This window comes from Agrilus planipennis, unplaced genomic scaffold (assembly GCF_000699045.2).
Source record: "Agrilus planipennis isolate EAB-ADULT unplaced genomic scaffold, Apla_2.0 scaffold136, whole genome shotgun sequence".
NCBI lineage: Eukaryota > Metazoa > Arthropoda > Insecta > Coleoptera > Buprestidae > Agrilus > Agrilus planipennis.
The window spans coordinates 627,371-651,400 of record NW_020442447.1 but is presented as its reverse complement, the minus strand read 5'-3'; positions in this window follow the sequence as shown (position 1 = coordinate 651,400).

Here is a 24,030-nt window from a genome sequence, read left to right as displayed (position 1 = left end):
TTTTAATAGATACAAGTTGAAACAAAATTTCAATCATAATGATTACTTAGTGTGTTACTGCTTGGACAAAATCAGAAATCTATTTAGCTCACCAGTTTTTTAAAGTATATATAAGTACCTATGTAAGCATACTTAGTCCTTTCAATAGTTTGGAATGAATTTTTACTACGGTCAATCACAAAGATCTAATACATATACAGTTAATTCAAAACTGTCTACTAATTAACGCCGTTAGGTAATTAGAATAATTTAAAATATAAACAGATGAATCCTGCGCACAGATGAATTTTCATCTCTGCAGGGTATATGACACGAAATTGTGTGCCATATACTTATTGGTCACAAATAAATAAATAAATAAATAAAATCCAAAACACAAAAACAAAAGTAAATACAACAACTTACAAGTAAGAATGTTGAATTAAATACCCAAAAAAATATCTCTCCAATAACACCTTCTTTCAGAACTGCGTTGAGGTTCCAAAAATTCTCTAATCTGCGATCAGGCAAAAATAATTAGTATTCTTAAATTATCAATGGATAATTAATACTTCTTTTCTTTGATTATTACTATATGTCTTATTTAGTCTTGGATCTCGATCCAACACAAAACTAGCCAGATCGGCTGTCTCAACACAACGTGTATTATACGTTGTTTCACTGCTGCGGTCAACCGCCCTCTGTTTCATCCGGTATCAACCCTCGCCGAACATCCGTTTGGATCCCCTCCCTTGTGCGGCTCGCTTTGAACTACCGAAGCACATCATTACCCCCTGACAGTTTCGATTTAAACCTATTAGCGGAACTGTCACTGCTTTTACCCGCACTGAGCAACTCAACCTGCTAAAAATAAAATACAACCTCCCTTCGCCTCCATCCTATCTCTTAACCTATCTTATACTAACATTAACATCCAAAATAAGTCAGTTACATTTTTTTTTAATCTGACAAGATTTCAGGTTGACGACATTATGACGCCCCAACTCATGACCATCTTGTTCTATTATTAAGTATGAATTCGGACCAATACGGCTATGCACCACGTATGGACCCTCGAACAAAAGGAAGAACTTTTTTATTTCGGAGTTTTCTGATGAAGACAAATTATGTTGTCTCACTAGTACTAGATCACCCGCTTTAAACTCTGTTATTTTGTTCCCTTCGTATGTTTTTGTTTCTTTCTTTCGGCGGAACTCCCAGACTTGTTCCCGAGTCGCGGAACTCGTTGGATTCCCAGACGGGAACTCGATCAGGTTTCTGATATTATTTGGCTCGGAAATCCCGAATTGCAAGAAATTCGGAGTGTACCTCGTGATACTATGCGTAATATTATTTATTTAATTTACCACCTTCCTTATCTTAAATGCCCAAAGCGTGTGTTTTGCAAAGCAAAAAGTTCGCAACAACCTTCCTATCTCTTTATTTGACCTCTCCGTAAGATTTCCCTGCGGGAAGTAAGTTGATGTAGTTTTAACCCGTACATTTAATTCTCTTAAGCGTTCCATCCATAATTTCGATCTAAACTGCGTTCCGTTGTCGCTAAGTATACATTCCGGTATTCCCACATTAAGAAAATTATCGTTTATTAATCGGTTAATAATCGCGCGAGCACTGGCTTTCTTCAGAGCGTATAACTTTACGAAAAGCGAAAAAGCGTCTACTACCATCAACAGTTACGTTGCTCCTAACCTGGATTTAGGCAACGGCCCATCAAATCGACACATACTAACTGACCCGGTTTCCCAACAATAACAGAATTCAGTTCGCCTATACATCTCCTTGAACTTTTTGTCTTCTGGCATACATCGCATGCCGTTACTAATCCTTTAATATCCCTCAACATTTTTGTCCAATAAAAATCCCGCTTTGTATGCTCACAAGTTTTCTTATAGCCGAAATGATCTAAGTCGTTATGCTGTTGTATCACTATATCTCTAACCAAACACTTGGGTACACAGAGTTTTGGACCAGGACAAAATTCATTACCCTTCTTAAATAGAATATTCTTGTACATCTGATAGCGCTCTACTTTCTCCCTTAATCCCTCAGTATCCCCATTAATTTTATCCTTTATCGCTCCTATCCACTCATCCTGAGATTGATCTCTAACTATATTTTTCAAATGCTCTTTTACCGAATTGAACCACGTGGTACATTTTAGCATACTTATCCCTATTACTTCCATATCCGGTAATGGACCTCTAGACAAACTATCGGCAATACAATTTTCTTTTCCTCTACAATATCTTATGGTAAAATCAAATTCCGGTATGTATAAGACCCAACGCGATAACCGAGACGAACCCAACCTACATTTCATCAGAAAGGATAGTGACTTATGATCAGTTATGATCACTAACTCCTGTCCCAGTACTAAAAATCTCCACTGTTTTAATGCGAAAATAATGGTTAACGCCTCTTTCTCAGTGACGGTGTAATTCAATTCAGCGCCCCTAAGGACCCTGCTCGTATACACAATCACTCCCCTTTCTCCCGTTTGTCTATTCACCCGGAATAAACAAGCGCCTATCCCGTAACTTGAACAATCTGATTGTATATAAAAAGCTTCAGTAAAATCCGGATGAACCATCATAGTGACCGAAAAAAATTTGTCATTCACCGCATTCAACGCCTTCTCTTGCTCTTTTCCCCACTGCCATTTATTCCCCTTATTTAATAATTTTAATAACGGTAACGTCATATCCGAGAAATTCTCACAAAACCTTCTCTCAAAATTGATCATTCCTAATAATCCTCTAAGTTCCTTAATATCCCCTGCCCTTGGAATTTCTCTTATCGCTCTCACTCGCTCCGGGTTAATTCGAATTCCCTTAAAAGAAATTATACGACCCAAAAATTCTACGTTCCGTCGCGCAAAAGCCCATTTCCTCAATTTAATTGTAAGGCCGAACTCCTTAAATCTTTTGAATAACTTCCTCAGATGCACTAAATGCTCTACTTCATTTCGAGAAAACACTAGCATGTCATCCACGTAAATTAACACAAATGACTCGAATTCCGACCCTAACTCGCTATTCACACACCTAGTAAAGCTTGCTACCGACGTTGACAGTCCGAACGGTAGAACCTTGAAACAATATGTCTGATTGTCAAACATGAACCCTGTATATTTCCGATCCGCTTCTTCAATTGGAACCTGCCAAAACCCTGCGGTCATATCTAGCAAACCCAATATCTGTCCCTGACTAAACCTAGCTAATAACTCTTCTGGTGCGGGCGGTGATATCCGATCCATTACCATACGAAAATTCAAAAAACGCGAGTCTAAACAAATCCTGACACTCCTTTCTTTCTTTATAACTACCACTAACGGTGATACGTGCTCCGTTTGACATTTTTCTATAACCCCCATGCGCTCCATCTCGACTACCACCTTCCCCACTTCTACCCTATAAACTACCGGAACCGGATAAGTTATACCACGGTGACTCGTCTCTCATTTTAATTTCATGTTGATAGCCTGCAGCTAACCTCGGCGTTTCGGAAAAAATTGTAGAATACTCGTTCAATAAGTCTAATAACTTGATTTTATTTTCATCGGACAAAGTCTCCGATCTTTCCACCATCTCTTTGTTTTCCTGATCAGAATACTGATGTTTATCTACCTTGTTTTCGCCCGTATAGCATTCACTTATTACCACGACGCGTTGATCCGTTTGCTCCATTCGCGTAATAAATCCGACTCTCCTTTTTTCATTGCCGCAATAAAATTTCAATAAATGCTCCTCAAAACTAATTATCGCATTGTTCTCTGTTAACCAGTCACAACCCAATATAAATTTTCGATTTAAATTTTGAATCACTATACAATTTATGTTAAACTCTTCTCCTGATATCCCTACTGACAATAATACTTGTTGTTTTATTTTATACTTTTTCGTTCTTACCGCAACAGTATTGCATACTGGTAGAACAGGTACCATCCCGAATCTGTTAACGCTTCAACATTGTTATTAAAAACCGTTACCTTTACAATCGGAGAAATTAAAGTTTCAGCCGATTTACTAATTTCTTCATCCTCACTCAATAATTGCTCGGGTTGCAAAATCGCTGCGTCAATTAAATTTATTTCATGGCTCTGCATCGTTTGTGCTCTACCGCCGGTGTCTTGTCCATTGCGCGCTGACTCATTTCCTCGCGGGCTAACCATCGTGCGTACCGAATTATCGTTTGTCTGAACTTGCCGCCGTGTTTCCGTAGGACGCCATGCCTCCTTTCTTTGTGTAATAGTGCCGCTCGTTGTCGACCTATCTTGTCCTCTCCCGCCATCGAACGTCTCACCTATTTTACGTAAATAACTATCTAATTCATCAATAGTTTTAATACCTCTCAAAATAATACCCCTTTCAATTTCTGGCGAAAAATGTTTACTTACAAGATCAATAAATTTCTCCTCTGGTATTTCCTCCGTTAAAAATGATAATTGACAAGCTAATTTTAGCATATAATCCGCCCTACTACCTCGTCGATGACCACCAAATTTTAATTCGTAAAATAATTCCTTCTCGTGCTCAATTCCCCAGTAACGCTTACGAAACGCTTCACTAAACTGACTAAAATTTTGAAAAGTTCTTTCTTTCGTAGAGGCCCAATCACTAGCAGAACCCCGTAAACAATTCTGTTCGTGGTGTGGTTTTGTTATTGGAACATATGTGTTAGCTTGAATAACTCCTTCCCCTTTAAGAAGGAATTTTATGGTAAAGCCAGAAAATTCCTCTTAATTATAACGGAATAAAATAGTAATAATAATAATTATTAAAAGAGATTAGTTTCGCACCAACTGCACATCAATCAAAACAATATTAATTATCAAAATATAATATAATAAGTAATAATAAACGTAACATAACTATTACTAAAAATTAAACACGTCTTCTAGGAATAGGAAAAGCCTCTTGGCCCGCCATTTCTTCCAATTCGCCAGTATTCTCCCCATTCGGAGTCCTCTTCTTGCGAAAAATTCCAAAAATCTTTTCCCTCACACAATACAATATTATAAAGATCGTTATAATACTGAATATGACAATATAGAGTATGTTATTAATGTCATGCCATGGTTCCTTAATGTACGCTACCGGGTCATTCATGTCAAAAGTCAATTTTGATAGTTGGTCTAAATTAATAGATTTTAAATTTAATTGTATAGGGTTAGGATCTAATACCTCGTATGGTAACGGTGGTAAAAGTACCGGTTCCTCAATAACATTTTCTCGTAAATTAGTATACGTAAAATCCTTAGTTGTGAAGGAATATAAGTAGGGTACGCTTATTAAAAATTTCCCTTGGAGATTATGTACCTCCTCGGTATAACATTTTTCATGAAATAGCGTCCTTATCGGTACTATAGCCAAATACCTTCCGTCATTAATTGTTTCAATTAATGGTTCTGTTATATTTATGGGAATTTGTTTACATTCCGGATTATGTCTTACTTGTAGTAAATCTTTTATACATTTGTCCTGCTGAAAATTCTTTTGAATTACATTACTTTTACAAAAATATTGTTGTTCTATCAGCATTTCTCCTTAAGATAATATATGTTTTCCTCAATTAATGCTACATATGACGTCGGTGATATTATAGTCGTGTTAAATTTAGTAGGTACAGAATAGAAGTGATAAAGATTATAAACTAATTCATCCAAAATAGGCGCATGCAATAAAAACACAACGTAATCGTTATTAATGTAGAACTCTACTTCAATGGACTGAATAAAAGGTACATGATTATCTGAATAAAATGATAAGTCGTTATGATGTTTACTTAAAATTTGTTTCATTCCAATTATTTGTTGTTCGCTAAAAATGCTGAGGTGCAACATACCCATGCTAGCGAAACCAATAGCGGTCTGAATTCTTTCTGACACAGTATTTACATCAAAAATTAACATTTTAATCACAATTATTGAATGTATCACCTTCTCTTGGTACATCAAGCAGCTAATCGAGGTCTCAACCGTTTTGAAATTACCCGTAATATTTTTATCTCTTCCTGAATTTCATTAAGGACATGCTGATTGATAGAAATTTGTTTATTAAAATATGTTATCAAATTTTCCTGATTAGATTTTAATTTCTGTATTGCTATCACCGTCATCCGCGTCAAGGGTACCAGAAATGAATTTGAAAACTGAGCCAACTGCATTTATCAGTCCGCGCTTAGGCCGTTTCGTGGATGTTTCCACTATTCTAGGATGTATAATTGAAAGTTGTTATCTTAGACGTCTTATCTCCCTTTCAACAAACGTAATTTCTAGTAGATTCCTATTGTCTCGATTATTTTTGATTACTACTTTGATAATTTCCGCATTATTTTCTATTTTACGTACATACTCGCCTAATGGTTTTAATGGGTAATTATGAATGAAAGTGTGGTGTGTTATTTGAACTGGGGCNATCTCCCTTTCAACAAACGTAATTTCTAGTAGATTCCTATCGTCTCGATTATTTTTGATTACTGCTTTGATAATTTCCGCATTATTTTCTATTTTACGTACATACTCGCCTAATGGTTTTAATGGGTAATTATGAATGAAAGTGTGGTGTGTTATTTGACCTCGGACCGTTCCTAACTTCAAAGGCAAGATACCAGGGTTTTCTTTCATTCTCTTTATGTCAATCCGTTGAAGACTCACAATTACTACTTTAAGGGTTACTATTATAGCGGTTAGTAAGTGACTCATCTGCAACAAAGGTTTTGTTCAGTTGGGATTTTCTGAAGGGTTTAATTTCCTTTCTGTGATAAATTCTATCACTATATGTAACTATCTTATTGTCTAAGTTTTCCTTACTAATTTCCTTTCTGTACCTTGGCAGTTTTTTATTTCGTATTTGTTGTCTAACATATATGGGTGCATTCGAAGGTATGTGTGGGGGTTCTGTTCGATTTTCGTTCTGATTGTTAATATATTTCTGTTTGATTTCCTGTTCCCTCTGATTAATTATGTCATACAGTGCCTTACTTCTATGAAAAGTTTCACTAGTAAACTGATGGTAATAATTAATGTCGAAGGTCTCCAGTAAGTCATGTGTCTCAATAAGACCAAATATTATTTCTAAAGGTTTAAATTTGGTCTGTGAATGTATACTACGATTGTAAATTATTACTGCGTTTTCAAAAAGGTCGTTCGATAAAACTTTATTCTTAGAGGCTGTGATCGTTTCGACTATTTCCAAAATAGTACTGTCCTGATGTAAGGGTGTTATTACGTAGTGATTAATTTAATGCATCCGCATTAAATATTTGAAAAGAGGATTGTCAAATTGATTATCCGTGATAAGAATTTTGGGCATTTTATAATGTGCGAATAGGTTAACGTACGCCTGCACAATGTCCGGAATGTTCATGGATAGACGATGATACCTAAAAAATTTAGGAAAGCTGTCTATCGCTATCAAAAATTTCTGGTTTCCCAAAGAAAATGTATCCACATAAACAGTATCGAAAGGTTCTCTAGGTGGGATGTCTTTCATATTTTGCCTCTTGGCAAACAGAGTGTGGGAACACTCGATATAGCAAGAAACATTTATATTGTGTATCAATTAAGTGTCTGCATTTGTGCTGACTTAGTTAGGTCGCCACACACTGCGACTAACTAGGTCAAAGGCAGTTACATACACAAACGTAAAGCGCTGAAATGTTCTTTGCCATTTAAACCCATGTAAATACTCTTGTATAAATACCGTGTAAATATTCAAATAAATTAGTCTAACACCAGGCTCGCTATCATTGGATACTGCAACAATATCAACCCTGAATACCGCAAGTGTATCAACCATCGGATGCTGTACCAGTGCTACCACTCATCATAGACACAGCAATGTGTCCAACGCTATTATAAATCGGTTCTTCTCAGAACCACAACTTTTGATAGTCACACCTTACTACGACTAACTGCGTGTGGCTACAATGGTGACCCCGACTACGAACGCATGGTCAGTAATAAACTACATTGGTGACCACAGCCGGAACCTTTTGAAGATGATTTGCCGCCGCCACACATTCTCCACCGGCCAGTCCTCATCAGGACTACATCGGTCACCCTGCGGAGAAGCGCAGCCCTGCTCCTCGGCAAGCAGCATGTAAGCTAACAACACCGCCCAGGCCAGCCGCAACGTGACGCCCAATCTTGCCATAACACGCCGCCGTTCACCATGTCCCTGGACCGACTAGACGTCAAATTGCCACCCTTCGTGCCGTCCGACCCCGAACTCTGGTTTTGTATGGTCGACCGCAGTTTTGAGGCCTACGGAATTACGTCCGAATCAACAAAGTTTGGGTATGTACTAGGCAACCTTGACCCTCACTATGCGGCGGAAGTGCGTGATTTCATTGTCAACCCCCCGGCGACTGATACATATGCCACCATCAGGGCAGCACTCATTCGTCGGGTGGGCATCACCCAAGAAACACCGATGAAACAACTCCTCGAGCCAGGAGATTTGGGAGACAGGAAACCCACGCAATTTCTGTGCCATCTACGCGGTCTGGCCGGAACCACAATGTCGGACTATTTACTGCGAACCATTTGGCCAAGTCGTCTTCCTCTTAATATTCAAGCCATCATCGCAACTATACGCGATAAGAATCTGGATGAAACAGCAGAGGTAGCCGATTACATCATGGAAGCAACTCAAACACAGTCCATGATAGCAGCTACGGCCACACCTACTCTCCAGCACGATACCATCCAACAACTGACCAACAAGGTACAGGCACTCCAGATGGATCTAAATCAAATAAGACGACACATGGCAAGAAAATTGAAGAACCGACACCGCTCAAATTCACGCAGTTTTCAACCCCGACAACGTTACAACCACAATATTAGGGTAAATGGTCAAGGACAAGGCACACTAACGCATCCCACCATGACGGATGACAACAAGAAATCAACCAGGAAACTATGTATGACAACGAGTGAGGTCCACACAACGCAGCGTCGCCAATTTGTATCGGACAGAGCCACAAATCAAAAATTCCTGGTCGACACCGGTGCTGATGTCTGCGTGTATCCCAAGTCACTAATACCTGGGCCACGTCAGAAATCTTCATTCACGCTGCAAGCAGCAAACGGCACCAACATACCGACCTATGGTACCATTATTCTGTCGCTCAACTTAGGCCTACGAAGATGTTTCCCATGGCGCTTCATTATAGCCGACGTCACCAAACCAATTATTGGTGCAGATTTCCTTGCGCACTATCAATTGCTGGTAAATTAATCAACTGCTGCCAACCTTCCGTCACTTTTGTTACAGAAACGAAAACGACCACTTCACCATACCACGAGATACTTCAGGATTTTCCCTCATTAACTCGACCCAACGGCCAGATCACCTTTTCGAAACATGCAACAAGGCACTACATCAACACTACCCCCGGTCCACCAGTAGCATGCAAACCACGACGTTTAGCCCCGGACCGTTTCTCTGCAGCAAAGAGAGAATTTGAAACGTTGGTACAACTGGGTATCGCACGTCCCTCCTCCAGCCCCTGGGCATCGCCACTGCACATGGTCCCAAAGAAAGACGATGAATGGCGCCCTATCGTGCCCTCAACGCGAGAACAATCCCGGACAGATATCAGCCAGTTCTCAACGAAACCCAGCATATTTCTGGGAGAGATAACATCATCGCAGACACACTCTCACGGATTTCTGGGTTATCAACACATATTAACTCAAATCAATCGTTATATCTCAAACGCATTCACATTCCCGGCTCAAATAAAGCCATATCTGCAACATATCTACTGGTACGGCAAGACCTTTTTTGACTTCAACATTCCGTTTCGCAGCATTCAAACAATTACATTCCCTAACATATCCTGGAATCCGTGCTTCCATAAAACTTGTGACCAAGCGATTTATTTGGCCATCTGCTAATAAAGATTGCCCCAAATGTGCACGCGAATGTCTCTCTTGTCAAAAGGCAAAAATTACCCGTCACGTTTTTCCACCTATGGGCGAATTCGGACTACCATCAGAAAAGTTCGACCACGTCCACATGGACATTTCCAACCTATACTCACAACGAGGAAAATGGACGATCGACCAGCCCATACTACAACTCGGTCCGGTCGTCGAGTACATTTCCCTAGCTATATCCGAGCAAGCTGATCCACATCATTCCTGACTGGAAGGGGGGTCCTGTGGGAACACTCGGTATAACAAGGAACATTTATATTGTGTATCAATTAAGCGTCTGCATTTGTGCTGACTTAGTTAGGTCGCGACACACTGCGACTAACTAGGTCAAAGGCAGTTACATACACAAACGTAAAGCGCTGAAATGTTCTTTGCCATTTAAACCCATGTAAATACTCTTGTATAAATACCGTGTAAATATTCAAATAAATTAGTCTAACACCAGGCTCGCTATCATTGGATACTGCAACAATATCAACCCTGAATACCGCAAGTGTATCAACCATCGGATGCTGTACCAGTGCTACCACTCATCATAGACACAGCAATGTGTCCAACGCTATTATAAATCGGTTCTTCTCAGAACCACAACTTTTGATAGTCACACCTTACTACGACTAACCGGTGTGGCAAGAGCATTCATCAACAAATTCCTGTGCGTCCTTAATTATATTAGGCCAACAATATTCCCTACCTATTTGCGCAGATAACTCTTGCGCTCCGCAGTGACCCGGGATATGCAGTTGTTTCAAAATTTCCTTTTGTTCCTGAAGGTCAGTGACATTTTTTGTTAGTGTACAAAAATTTAATAGAATCGTCAAAAGCGTTATGTATCATTTGAGCAATGTTTTCGTATAAGTACCTATCTTTCGTATAAATGCAATTAATAACTTTCGGGTCCGCGTATTCGCGTAATACGTTAATCAATTCATTCTCTCAATTATTTCGAGTTATGTGTAGTAAATATCTGGTCTTGTCAAAAAGTTTTATTTTACTTAATTTCAGAGTATTGAAAAGAGTTATAACAAATTGCATCTTGTGCAGATTAAGGGGTTTGTCTGTAATTGGCAATGTCGCTTTTACATTCTCCGATTGAGAATGTCTTGTGACACTAGAATTATCTTCTGGAGTCCTTGTCGAATCGAGCAGGTTCAGTTCCTCAAAGTGTTCGCGTTCTAGGGGTTTGATCCTAATGTCCGACAGTATCCGAATTTTCTCTTGTACAGGTTTTTCGGTAGGTTCCGCCACCAAGCTCTGCTCTGGTTTCAAATTTTCCTCAGGTAAAAATTCGTCCAAGTCGCTCGGGTCAATATAACTTCGTTCGGCTATATTCCCAGGATGGTTAAACATAGAAAGCAAGTCCTCCTGTGTTTCCATCGGGTAGGTTTCCAGTCGCGATAAGAAGTCAGCATTAGTATTAGCTTTCCCCTTTTTATAAGTTATCGTGTAATCGAATTCCTCCAACTTTAACCGCCACCTTACCAATTTTGAATTGAGCTCCTTAAAATTAAATTACCACGGAAGTGGTTCATGATCCGTAATGATATTGAATTTCCGTCCGTACAGATACGGCCTAAAAACCTTGATCGCCTAAACTGTTGCCAAACATTATTTTTCCAAAGTTGAGTAGTTTTGTTAATGATTATTGAGGGCCCTACCTATGTACATTATGGGTCTGTCTTTCCCAATCGGTCCTTGTGAAAGGACGGCACCCAAGCCTTCGTTTGAAGCATCCCTAGTTACATTAAATTTTTCGTTGAAATTAGGATAAGCCAAAATAAGGGGGTTTGTAATTAATCTTTTCACTGATTCAAACGCATTTATAAATTCTTGTGTATGAATAACTATTCTTTTTCAAACATGCTGTAAGTGGTTTCGTTATGGTCACGTAATTCCCTATGAGTTTTCGATAATATTCGGATATTTTATTTCCTTTTGGGTCGACGGTAACTTAATGTTCTTAATTTTGTCAACTAATTTAGGGTTAGGTTTAATTCCCGTTGTTGTTATAATATAACCTAGATATTCAATCTCCTGTAAAACAAATTCCGATTTTTCCAATTGTATCGTAAATTTGACCTGCTGCAACCTCGAGATTCGAAAGATGTTCTTCGAAAGTTTTTCCTAATATTATTATATCATCCAGATAAACAAGATATACTCTATTAATTAGACCTTTCAATACATTATTTATGACGCGCGCGAAACATGCGGGGGCGTTTCGCAGACTAAATGGCATACGAACAGTGTCAATGTCCCCTATCGATGGTAAACGCTGTTTTATGTCTATCCTCGGGTTCAATTTCGATTTGATGGTATCCGCTTTTCAGATCTAATTTCGAAATTTTAAAAATTGTTCTTCCAAAAATAAATCCACTACAATTGACCTATCGTGCTTAGTTTGAGAATTTATGGTACGCAGAATAAAATTTATATATAAATCAAAATAAATATTTGAAGGTTCGGGATTAATCAATGAATTAGTTGCGCCTGTGTCTATTAATATTTTAAGTGGTAGATCACTAGTTACTATATAGGGTAATGAACTTAATACTGGTTTCTCTCCGAGGCAGTTAACTGAAAATTTAGTATGTTATGTTCATTTTAGTTATTATTACAATATGACAAGGATACCTCGTTTTCATATAGGTATGGGACAGGATAAGAACTCGTATGTTGTTGGTCTGATTCGGGATAATTGTACCTATCCATGTCGTTATCCAAAAATTCGTAGTCATAATTTTGTGCGTGTTCACTACACTAATTACCTACAGTTTTCTCATCTTGGGTAAAATGTTATGGGTTGAATGTTTGAAGAGTTACGACTTGGCTGTTGGAAAGGTTCAGTTTGTGGGAAATTTTTCTCTATTGGGTGTTTAGTAATAAATGTTAGTACAGTACCAATAGCCTGTGTCAGAGTAGAAAAGTTCTTGACGTCTAAAATGGTTTGTAATATCGGTGGACTGTTGGAATATAAAATTTCCAAAGCAGTTTGTTCATTAATTTGTTTATGTATAACATTCTGATGTACCGTTAAATCATTTCCCAGTATATTTTAATATCTAACTGTGTTTGAGCCGTTTTAATGCGCTCAATGAAGTTGATTAAATTTTTATTTGGTTTAATTTTGAGATTTTTAAATCTATATGCCAAAATTTTTCTATCGATGTGATCTTCGAATTTATTTCTGAGCACATTCTTTAACGATGGCCAATTCTGAATGTCGGGTCTACATAAAACTAAATAGTTCGCTTCACCTAACAATATTGAACATATCAAACAAAATACATAATCGTTGAGAGTCTCGTCATCTGTGTTTCCATATCTACTAAAAAACTGATCAACACGTGAAATAAATGTCTCGAGGGTGTTAAGATTACCATCATACTTATGTAAAATATCGCCGTAATTTTTTGCGGCGGAAAAAAGTTGTTCTGTGTTAGGCCGTGGCGCCTGAACCCACTGAACATTATCGTTCTGCATAATAAAATTTGGTAAAATTTCGCTTCGTCGGAAACCTAAAAATTCCTCTCCTGACAAGTTCAATGAACCAAAAGTCGCGTTCAAATCTCCTAAATCGTCACTTCCGATTGATACATTCATTAATTGACATTAACCTAACTATCTTGTAGAACTATTACCTATAACTTATAATTAATCAAGTACACACAAACTCTAAAATACTTTTACAAAAATGTTTCGTCCTACATGAAAAAGTAAATCATCATTCTTAGACTTACTCTGTTCTTCGTGACTCAATGACTCTCGATGAGGTGATTTCGTTGCTCCAGGTCACTTGACGATTGGGGTCGTCGTGTAATTGCTGTTTTGTGGTGATGTTTGCTGTTTGGACCCGTTCGTCCTCTGATTCTGTTGTTCTTTGCAGCTCACAAATCCCAATTCTGTAGGGTTGAAACGGCAATCCACATCAATTTTCACAATTTTCACAAAATTTTTCACAATTTTGCCCCCTTTTGGGCGGCACTTCATTATCACGGATTGTTTTTCTCCATATTTTGATAGACTGTTAGGAGTGCACCGGTTCGACAGAATCTAGTTCACCCTTCACCACACGGACCGTATTTTTCCGAAATTTTTGGTAGTTACTAAATTAGGTAAAAACTTTGATCCGTCACGACTGCGCCAGCTTTGGTTTCGTCTCGGAACTTTTGTTTTTTAAAAAGAACTGAAAATCTTTTGAACAAACTTTATTCTTAAGAAACACTTTTGGACAATTACTTATTAGCAATACCCTATGGGCGGCAGCTAATCAAACATAAAAAGTCTTAAAAGTAAAAGTAAGTAAAGGTGAAGATGCACCTGTATTTATAAATTAAACTAGCTGATGCTGCAATAAGTGCGAAACACGCCATTCCTTGCGTGGCGTGATATCTTGCGATGCGTGGCGTGATTTTGTTATGCGAACATATGTGTTAGCTTGGACAACTCAAGGCGGTATTCCGGCATCAATTAAATTAGTTTATTCAGGTGACGGTACAGAAATAAATCTGGAAGGATCCTTAACCATCCCAATAACAGATTTTTCAGTTGTAAGCATCCCTCTCTGCAATATTTTGAGTTTGAAAGCCCTGACTTGCAGGTGTTCGCTGAATACTTTAAAAAGGGTTAATAAATAATGGTGACAATTGCCACATCCTTAGGATCATTGGCGGGGATCTTAAAGAGAAACCACACAAGTCTCTGAAAGAGGGCAGTAGCTCTTTCAATACTTAGAGTGACAGAGAGCATGCGATGTGAAAGGCACCGGGAAACCATGACATTATGATCCTGAGTACAACGTAATTTTACAACTCTACAAATTACGTAAATGATGGAGTCGTCTGGGGTAAAACACTCCGGATATAAACTAATCCCTCATTCGGATGTCCGAACGGGGACTACTTCGGGGATCTTATCAACTGCAATAGGGGAAAGTACAATATTTCACAAGTCGGAGTGTGAAATGTTAGGACAATACGACAAGTAGGGAAATTGGAATATTTGAAAGTTGAGATGAATAGATTAAATCATCATTACAACCATCAAGTTAGGAGGCACTATACGTGGAAGATGCTAGGTGATTTAGGGAGATATATGGTAAATTACATACTTGTTAGACAAAGATTCAAAAATTAAGTAGAAGTTATTCAGGAGCAGATAAATGTAGATCAGCGCGTCGCAAGCAGTTTCGATAAAACACAAACCAACTTTTCTTGCTGCCCTAACACAGCGTGTCTGTCAGTTTCGACAGAATACTGACCACTTCGAATGTTTTAAGTGGAATCAAGTTGTCGGGATCATCCGAGAGAGGAGAAAGAGATCGAGAGTTCAGACAGGCTTCGAATTGGTTGGGAATTGTGTTATGTTCCTCATACGTAAGGACGGTTTCGTCGATGACTAGTTTCAAATGTGTCTTCGCACTCCTTACTGCACTCTCCCATAATCTGTCATGTGGGGCATGAGGATGAATTAAATGCCACTGGATTTTTTCTTCGTTTAAGAAATTTCTGATCCATTGGTTGTGATTTTCACTGGTGAGTAATTGACCAAGTTCTTTCAAATAGTTGCGAGCACCAATGAAATTAGTTCCATTGTGACATCTTCCATGCCGAGCAATAAAACGTTATAAACATTTAAGATACGAGTCGGCGCTTAAATCTACAGCAAGCTCCAAATGGACGGTCTTTGTAGAAAAGCAGACGAAGATGCAAAATGTAAGATTTAGTTTTAACTTTGCTTCGCGTTTTGTCCTTCGTAAACAACAGTTTAGCGTAATCAATCCCACAAGTGTCAAATAGTCGCGCTGGAGTTTGTCGGTAAGGATCCTATTGGGTAGTCCGGTATACTTGGTTTTGCATTCAACCATTTTACACACTGCCGAAGAATTTTCTTCACTGTTGTCTTACAAGAGTGTTGGTTAGCATATTGGAAATTAATGCCTGTTGAATTACGCTTTGCTCGTCCCGTGAAGTTACATGTAATAGCGTGTTATGTTTTTTTGAACATTTTCGACATCTGATCATGAAACAAGGCTTGTTCCGGTGACCTAGTCGAAAGCAGTTGAAACATACTTGCAGCCGTTGCACTTCACTAATCCTTTCTGCTGTTGATAAGAAATTTTCACAATAGTGCAGAGTATGTAATTCTGTGCGCACTGAACAATTACACTGAGATGTAGTTACATGAGTCGCTACAAGATTTTCTTGTCCACGATAGTTTTGCTTCTTCCCCAACTTGTGCTTGACCCTTTCTATTTTGAGTTGTTCAACAGTAAATCGTTCCAAATACTTGCAGTGTTGTTCTATAAACATTATCAAGACCTTTACAGTCGCTAGGTTAGGCAGTTTAATGAGATATCGTTCCCATTCTCGTTTTGCTATAGTCTCGAGTTTGGTAGATAGAAGATAGACAATTAAGGCGTCCTAATGATCGTCGTCTATCCTCTTTCTTGGACCAATCCAAAGTCCAATTCTCTATAAACCAGCTCCGGCTACACTGTGACCTTCATGTCGTTATCCGTGGTGTCTGCAAAGACACCCCAACGGAGGACATCGAGTCCGAATTCAGCCAGAATGGCTTTATTATCAAAGCCATCCATCGTATTGAGTTTTGAGTGTTTTGGTTTTGGTTCGGCTCTATTTACGCTTAATAGACAGGGAAGTCCCAATCAGAATTGTAGTTATTTGAGTATTTCTGCCCTGAATGAATGTATTAACATTTTCAACCGGCGTATAGAGTGAGAGACTATGCGTCCATTCAACTTTAGCTGGGAATTTACCTGTCCCAAGGAATTTCCAGTCCCTCGTTCCTTTTAACATGATTTTCAGTTTTGAAATGAGAAGAATGTGTCAAATTTATAATTTTTGACCTTACCCGGGTTTGCCTTACTACAGTATATCCAATTTTTTTCCCCTTACGCGGGCCCAGTATTACTTGTCAAAAAGAAAACTAATGACTACCGTATGTGCCTTGATTATCGCAAATTAAACAAAGGTAACAAAACTAGTGCCACCCAGCCTGGGTCTGCGCTTTCTGTGGCCGTAACCATATAACTGCCGAGTGCAAAACCAAGGACAAGAAGGATGCCACTCACACTTGTGCCAACTGTAAAGGGAACCACTGCGCCACCTACCGCGGCTGCCTCAAGGTTCCCACAAAGACCTCCCCTCCCCTCCCAAAAAAAAATCGTCTCTCCTGTTGATTCCCAAGGCACAGTAACTAGTCCCCATCCTCCAGCTACCACCTTGGCAATGCCCCCCAAAAATCCTTCGCCATGACAGTAAGAACTGCCCCCCACCCAAAATCGCAACACAAGCACTTCTCCAGAATGGGCAGATAAACCCTGAGGGTTACTCATAACCGGGAAGAGAATGGAAGGTTGGGATTTGGGAGAGGGTTTAGAAGGGAAAATGGTTAAGCGTGGGGGGGGGAACCGTCGAAATAGGTGGTCGACCTCGGAAGAAATGGGTGGACACTCTCGCTGTCTCTTGGCCCATTGTATGAATGAAGGTGACAGAGCCTTTGGAAACGGTCGTTTCGCTTCGGGGCGAAGTAGGACAGTATCGAGATAGTAGGGTTTGCGTGGCCTGACACTAAGGCCCGGAAATTTGCTGCGAAAGAGATAGCAGCCTCGGAGAGGGAAGGTAAACCAATTTCTTTCAGCATTTGGATGATTCTGGCGAACCAGGGATAGTTTATTGCGGAACGAAGGATCCGCATGTACGTGCCTTGTAGAAGTTTCAGGCGGTGGGGAAGGGCGCAGCCCCAGACGGGAATGGCGTAGGAGCAAATGCTACTGTTTATTGCGTTAAACGCACGCATTATCGAATGTTGGGAGATGGAGTAGTTTCGGAAGAATGGCTTGAGTGCGATGAATGTTCCCATTGCTTTGTTACGGGTAGTTGCGATGTGGAGCCGCCAGTTTAGAGTCCTGTCGAAAACGACGCCTAGGTAGGTTGTTGCTCCACTTGATGGGATGGTTGTTTACTAAGATAAAGGGAGGTTTTCGGGACCTACGAGAGAATAAAATTGCTTCCGATTTGGTCTCGTTAATGGAAAGTTTCCATTTTCGGTACCAGTTTAGGAGCAGGGGCAGAAACTTATTAATTCTCCCTGTGCATTGGATATTGGTTTGGGCGGAGTTTATGAAGGTAATATCCTACGCGTAGAGAGCTGTCAAACTAGAAGTGTCGGAGGGCATGTCCGCACGGAACAGGTTAAATAGAATAGGTGATAGTTTGGAGCCTTTGGGACACCGGCTGTGACGGGTTTACTGGCAGAGAGAGCAGAGCCGACGCGGAACCGAAGCCTTCTGCCTGTGAGAAAGGACCTGATAACCCCAACTAGAAAATGTGGAATGTTAAGGGCGATGAGTTTTGAGATAAGAGCTTCCCCACGGTGTGCGGGGAATCGATGTCTACTCCACAAGCGACGGACCTTGTTTTTCCTCTTAAGGAGGTCAAGTATGTCTGCGGGGAGGGTTCTGTCTTTGGTGGGGGTGGGGCGAGAGGTAGTGGGGAGCTCGATAGCGCTGGTAATCTTGTTTGTAAGAAGATTCACAGCTTCGTCAAGTTACGCTATTGTTCGAACTGGAGTGCACTTTAATGAAGATGTTTCGAGGGTGTAGCGTAGGTGTAGCCAATCTAGTGACGTGTTTGGGTTTGGCAGTCGACTTTAATCAGGCCTGGAAGGTGGTCCGAACTTAGTGCGTCAATGACGGTAGGATCGGCGGAAAGAGTAACAATTTTTGTAACGAAAATGTCAAGGATGTCAGGAAGTTGATTGTGGGTGGCAGGGAGGAACGTGGGAGGACTGTGAGGTTGAAGTCAAGAATTTTGGCAAGAAGTGAGGTGCCTTTACTATTGGTTTGTCGACAGCCCCAAGAGACGTGTTTAGCGTTGAGATCGCCTGCGACGATAGTTGATACGCCAGGGGGGAGTAAAAGATGGAGTTCAGAAAAGTCTCTGTGTGAAGGGGGGAATTGAGAGAGATCCTACTAGGAGAACCGGAAGTTAGCGAAACTTTGATGGCGACCGTTTCTAATGAGTTCGTGGCCAAAGAGATAAGCCTATGCTTTAAAGAATTCTTAACAAAAATTGCGACACCGCCGGATTACATGGTCTCTTCTGTAGGATGAGAAGATTTAGACGAAAAATTTAATTTTTTGCAAGCAACACCGATTGACTTATTATCGTGGAAGTGCTCGAGTTCAGTCAATTTACCTCTAATGCTTTGCGCATTCCAGGTAAGTATGCGGAGATTGTCTGGGTGGGCGGTATTAGACATTGTTGTAGGGCGGCGACCATGGTTTGGGCAATAACTTTTAATCTTTAAATTGGGGGGGGGGGGCATTTCCAAGGTGGTAGCAGAAGGATGGGGCGTAGTTATGTGCCTTGCGAAGCAACAATAGTGACGCCTTTTTTGGGGGGAAGGGGAGGTGATCTTAGGAACCACCGCTCCACCTACCGCGACTGTACCAAGGTTCCCAAAAAGACCTCCCCTCCAAGACCAACCTTCCAGCCCTGATTGAAGTCGGCCGCTCAATCAACAACCCCCCAAACACTACAACGTTACTGGATTGGCTACACCTCCGTCGCATAATTGCGGAACTTGACGAAGCTGTGAATCTCCCTTCTAACGAGATTACCAGCGCTATCAAGCTTTCCACTACCTCCTGCCACACGCCCACCAAAGGCAGAACCCTACGCGTACGATATTGCCCTCATAAACTCCGCCCAAACCATTATCCAATGCACAGAGAGAATTAATAAGTTTCTACCCCTGCTACTAAACTGGTACGGAAAATGGAAACTTTCCATTAAGGAGACCAAATCGGAATTCTCTCGTAGGTCCCAAAAATCTTCCTCCATCTTAGTAAACAACCGTCTTATCAAGTGGAGCTACTCTGTTACTTACCTAGGCGCCGTTTTCGACAGGACCCTAAACTGGCGGCTGCACATCGCAACTAAACGTAACAAGGCAATGGGTGTATTCATCACACTCAAGCCTTTCTTCCGAAAGTACTCCATCTCCCAACATTCGATAATCCGTGCGTTTAACGCAATAAACAGTAGCATTTGCTGCTACGCCATTCCCGTCTGGGGCTGCGCCCTTCCCCACCGCCTGAAACTTCTGCAAGGCACCTACATGCGGATCCTTCGTTCCGCACTAAACAATACCGGTTCGTTAGAATTACCCAAATTTTGAAAGAAACCGGTTTACCTTCTCTCGCTGAGGCTGCAATTTAATTCGAAGCATATCTCCGAGTCTCAGTGTCAGGCCACGCAAACCCTACTATCTCGACACTGTCCAACTTCGCCCCGAAGCCAAACGACCGTTTTAGAAGGCCCTGTCTTTCATACAATGAGCCACTCCTAGCTTCGCTTTTTAGCGCGAGTGTCCACCCGATACTTCCGAGGTGGACCACCTATTCCGTCGGTTCTCCCCACCCAAATTTCCCCACGCTTTACTATTTTCCCTACTCAACCCTCTCCCAAATCCGAACCTTCCATTCTCTTCCCGGGGATGAGTAACGCTCAAGTTTTATCTCCCCACTCGAGGAGGGGCTTTAGTCGGTAAAAATCCGACACTGTCTCCCTTCAGGGGGTGTCTTATGAAGACTTGCCCTTCTTGAAAATAATCTATATAAAAAAAAACATTTTCACACGGTCTACTATCTACGGTCTACCGCTTCTGCTCCCGCTTGTAAGTGTTTCTGCTTTTATCAATTTAACAAAAAATATTCGAAAACAATTCTCTACCTTTGGACCTAAGGGGCGCATCTGCTTCTGAGGTACCAGAAGGAGGAACGGCCGAATCCCAAGCTCAGCCTACTGTAGCCGACCTTATGAGACTTCTTCAGCAATAGTTTGAGATGACGACTAACTTCATACAACAACAACAACAACAAATGAACGAGTCTTTTCAAGCGGTATTTTTACCTCCTGCCAGTAGCACTTTTATTGAACCACAACGTAGGCAAACCTTGACAGCCACTGTTTCGAGCCCCCTTAGAAATGACCTGTAAGAGATCCAGTACCGGATGACGTAGCAACGATAAGAGATTGGAAGCGTGTTGCTTTGTCTCTGAGCCAGCGAAGTCTCACAATGGCAACGTGTGAAAAGCCCACGTTATCCTCACCCGACTCGCAGAATCCCGTACAATTTATGAACAAGCTGGAACAATTTTTCACGTCTGTAGGGGCTACTCCCTCTGAAAAACTAGACATCGTCAAATCTTGCCTTATTGAGACTGCTGGGGATTGGTGTTCAGTTAAATCTGATGGACAGATGGTCTTTGAAGACTTTAAAGCAGATTGTTTTCTTTCTATTGGTCAGAGGAAAGACAATATGCGGAACGACTACATCTTGGTTCCTTGAAATATCATCCTAACCGAAGGTCCTCTATGAGTGAATATTTTGTTAAACATGTCAGCGCCTACCGATGTTTCACTCCTCCTTTACCCGACAGTATTATTGTCTCAGAAATTATGAGGCTGTTCCCAACACATATTCAATCTTTATGGGCCACCGTTAACAATCGAAGTATTGCTGGAACGATAGAATTTTTGGACAGACAGAGTAGTGTGACGGAACGACCTCGTAAAAAAGGAAACACATCACACACCCCGATGGCTGCGACTGTTGACCTTCTTCATTAGTAGACGTCATCCCCACGCCCAAAAATTACGTCCCAGAGGCCATAATAGCCCAATGTCCGGGTGCCGCCACCATCTGTGTATTTTCAGGGAACGAAACGACCGGACTCATCGGGAAACCAATCTTGAGAGGGCTTTGGAGAGACCCCCTCTCTAAGGCGAGTATCACCACCTCCAACTGTAAGTCTTTACAAATTTGTTTTGTTAAATCCGGAAGCAATGTTTGTGTTGATAACAATTGTTTTTCTGTTATGTTGTGCCCTGCACAACCTTTAACATATTCTAATTTAAGAATTTTGTATAAAAGAGGATCAACCTTACTCGAAAGGATGGTTGCTAATGAGAACACTTCCATCGATATTGAAAGCTTATGTTCAACTACCCCTTTGCAGTTCATTAATTGTTCCATCGGACGGAATATTTCTAAATTCACGTATGAATCTGTACCAAATTGCTTAGATCTGCCCATTTTGGCCTTGACACAAAGCACTCCGAATGTTATATCGGGCCTAAATTATAAACCTTTACCCCACATATTGATTCATTGCCTTGATTCTGAATTGCTTGCTCTTATCGATACAGGTTGTGAGGTCTCATGTATAAACGCCGATACTTTTGAAAGATTTAAGGAGAATCATCTAATCCCCAGACTGCCGTTGTCTTCCACTTTTCTTCGTGGTGCTATGGGACAGTTAAGCACCAGAGTAAATTTTCAGGTCTGGTGGAATTTTAAAATCCCACAAGTCCCAAAAGTTTTTGAGAATGTTTTCCTGGTTGTGAAAAATCTAGTTCGCCCTGTCATTCTAGGAGTAGATTGGTTACACCAGGAAAACGCTAACATTGACCTGGAAAACAACACACTAAATATTAAGGCTAAAGAAAATTGGGTTCAAATTGCCTTCGCTATTGAGACTTTTTCTCAAGCTCAAAACCCTTCTGGACCGATTGATAGTTCCCTATTACAACTGAATAAAATTTCAAAATGCCTTTTGAGCTGTTCCCTTGATTTATCTTTACATGTTAACTCCTTACCGGAACTTTCCACTAAAGTAGAAGACATTACTTCATTAAATGATTTACAAAAGTCCCAATTACATTCACTACTTCTTAAATACCCCGAAAGAACAGATATATACGCTCATGAGATCAAATTACACGATTATGCACAATTTCTCAAGCGCCCTTATCCTGTTCCGTTTAGTTTACGACCCGCCGTGGACAAGGAGGTCAACAAAATGCTTTAGTTAGGTGTTATCAAACGGGAGGCCACGTCTTACGCCAGCTAGTCGAAAGCAGTTGAAACATACTTGCAGCCGTTGCACTTCACTAATCCTTTCTGCTGTTGATAAGAAATTTTCACAATAGTGCAGAGTATGTAATTCTGTGCGCACTGAACAATTACACTGAGATGTAGTTACATGAGTCGCTACAAGATTTTCTTGTCCACGATAGTTTTGCTTCTTCCCCAACTTGTGCTTGACCCTTTCTATTTTGAGTTGTTCAACAGTAAATCGTTCCAAATACTTGCAGTGTTGTTCTATAAACATTATCAAGACCTTTACAGTCGCTAGGTTAGGCAGTTTAATGAGATATCGTTCCCATTCTCGTTTTGCTATAGTCTCGAGTTTGGTAGATAGAAGATAGACAATTAAGGCGTCCTAATGATCGTCGTCTATCCTCTTTCTTGGACCAATCCAAAGTCCAATTCTCTATAAACCAGCTCCGGCTACACTGTGACCTTCATGTCGTTATCCGTGGTGTCTGCAAAGACACCCCAACGGAGGACATCGAGTCCGAATTCAGCCAGAATGGCTTTATTATCAAAGCCATCCATCGTATTGAGTTTTGAGTGTTTTGGTTTTGGTTCGGCTCTATTTACGCTTAATAGACAGGGAAGTCCCAATCAGAATTGTAGTTATTTGAGTATTTCTGCCCTGAATGAATGTATTAACATTTTCAACCGGCGTATAGAGTGAGAGACTATGCGTCCATTCAACTTTAGCTGGGAATTTACCTGTCCCAAGGAATTTCCAGTACCTAGTTCCTTTTAACATGATTTTCAGTTTTGAAATGAGAAGAATGTGTCAAATTTATAATTTTTGACCTTACCCGGGTTTGCCTTACTACAGTATATCCAATTTTTTTCCCCTTACGCGGGCCCAGTATTACTTGTCAAAAAGAAAACTAATGACTACCGTATGTGCATTGATTATCGCAAATTAAACGCGGTAACAATAAAAGACAGATACCCATTACTACTCATAAGTGACCAATTGGATAAACTAGGCGAAAGAAAATATTTTATAATTCTGGACCTCGCTTCTGGGTTCTACCAGGTGTCAATGGCCCCTGACTCTATAGAGAAAACAGCATTTGTCACTCCCGAATCGCATTACGAGTTTTTGCGAATACCTTTTGGCCTCA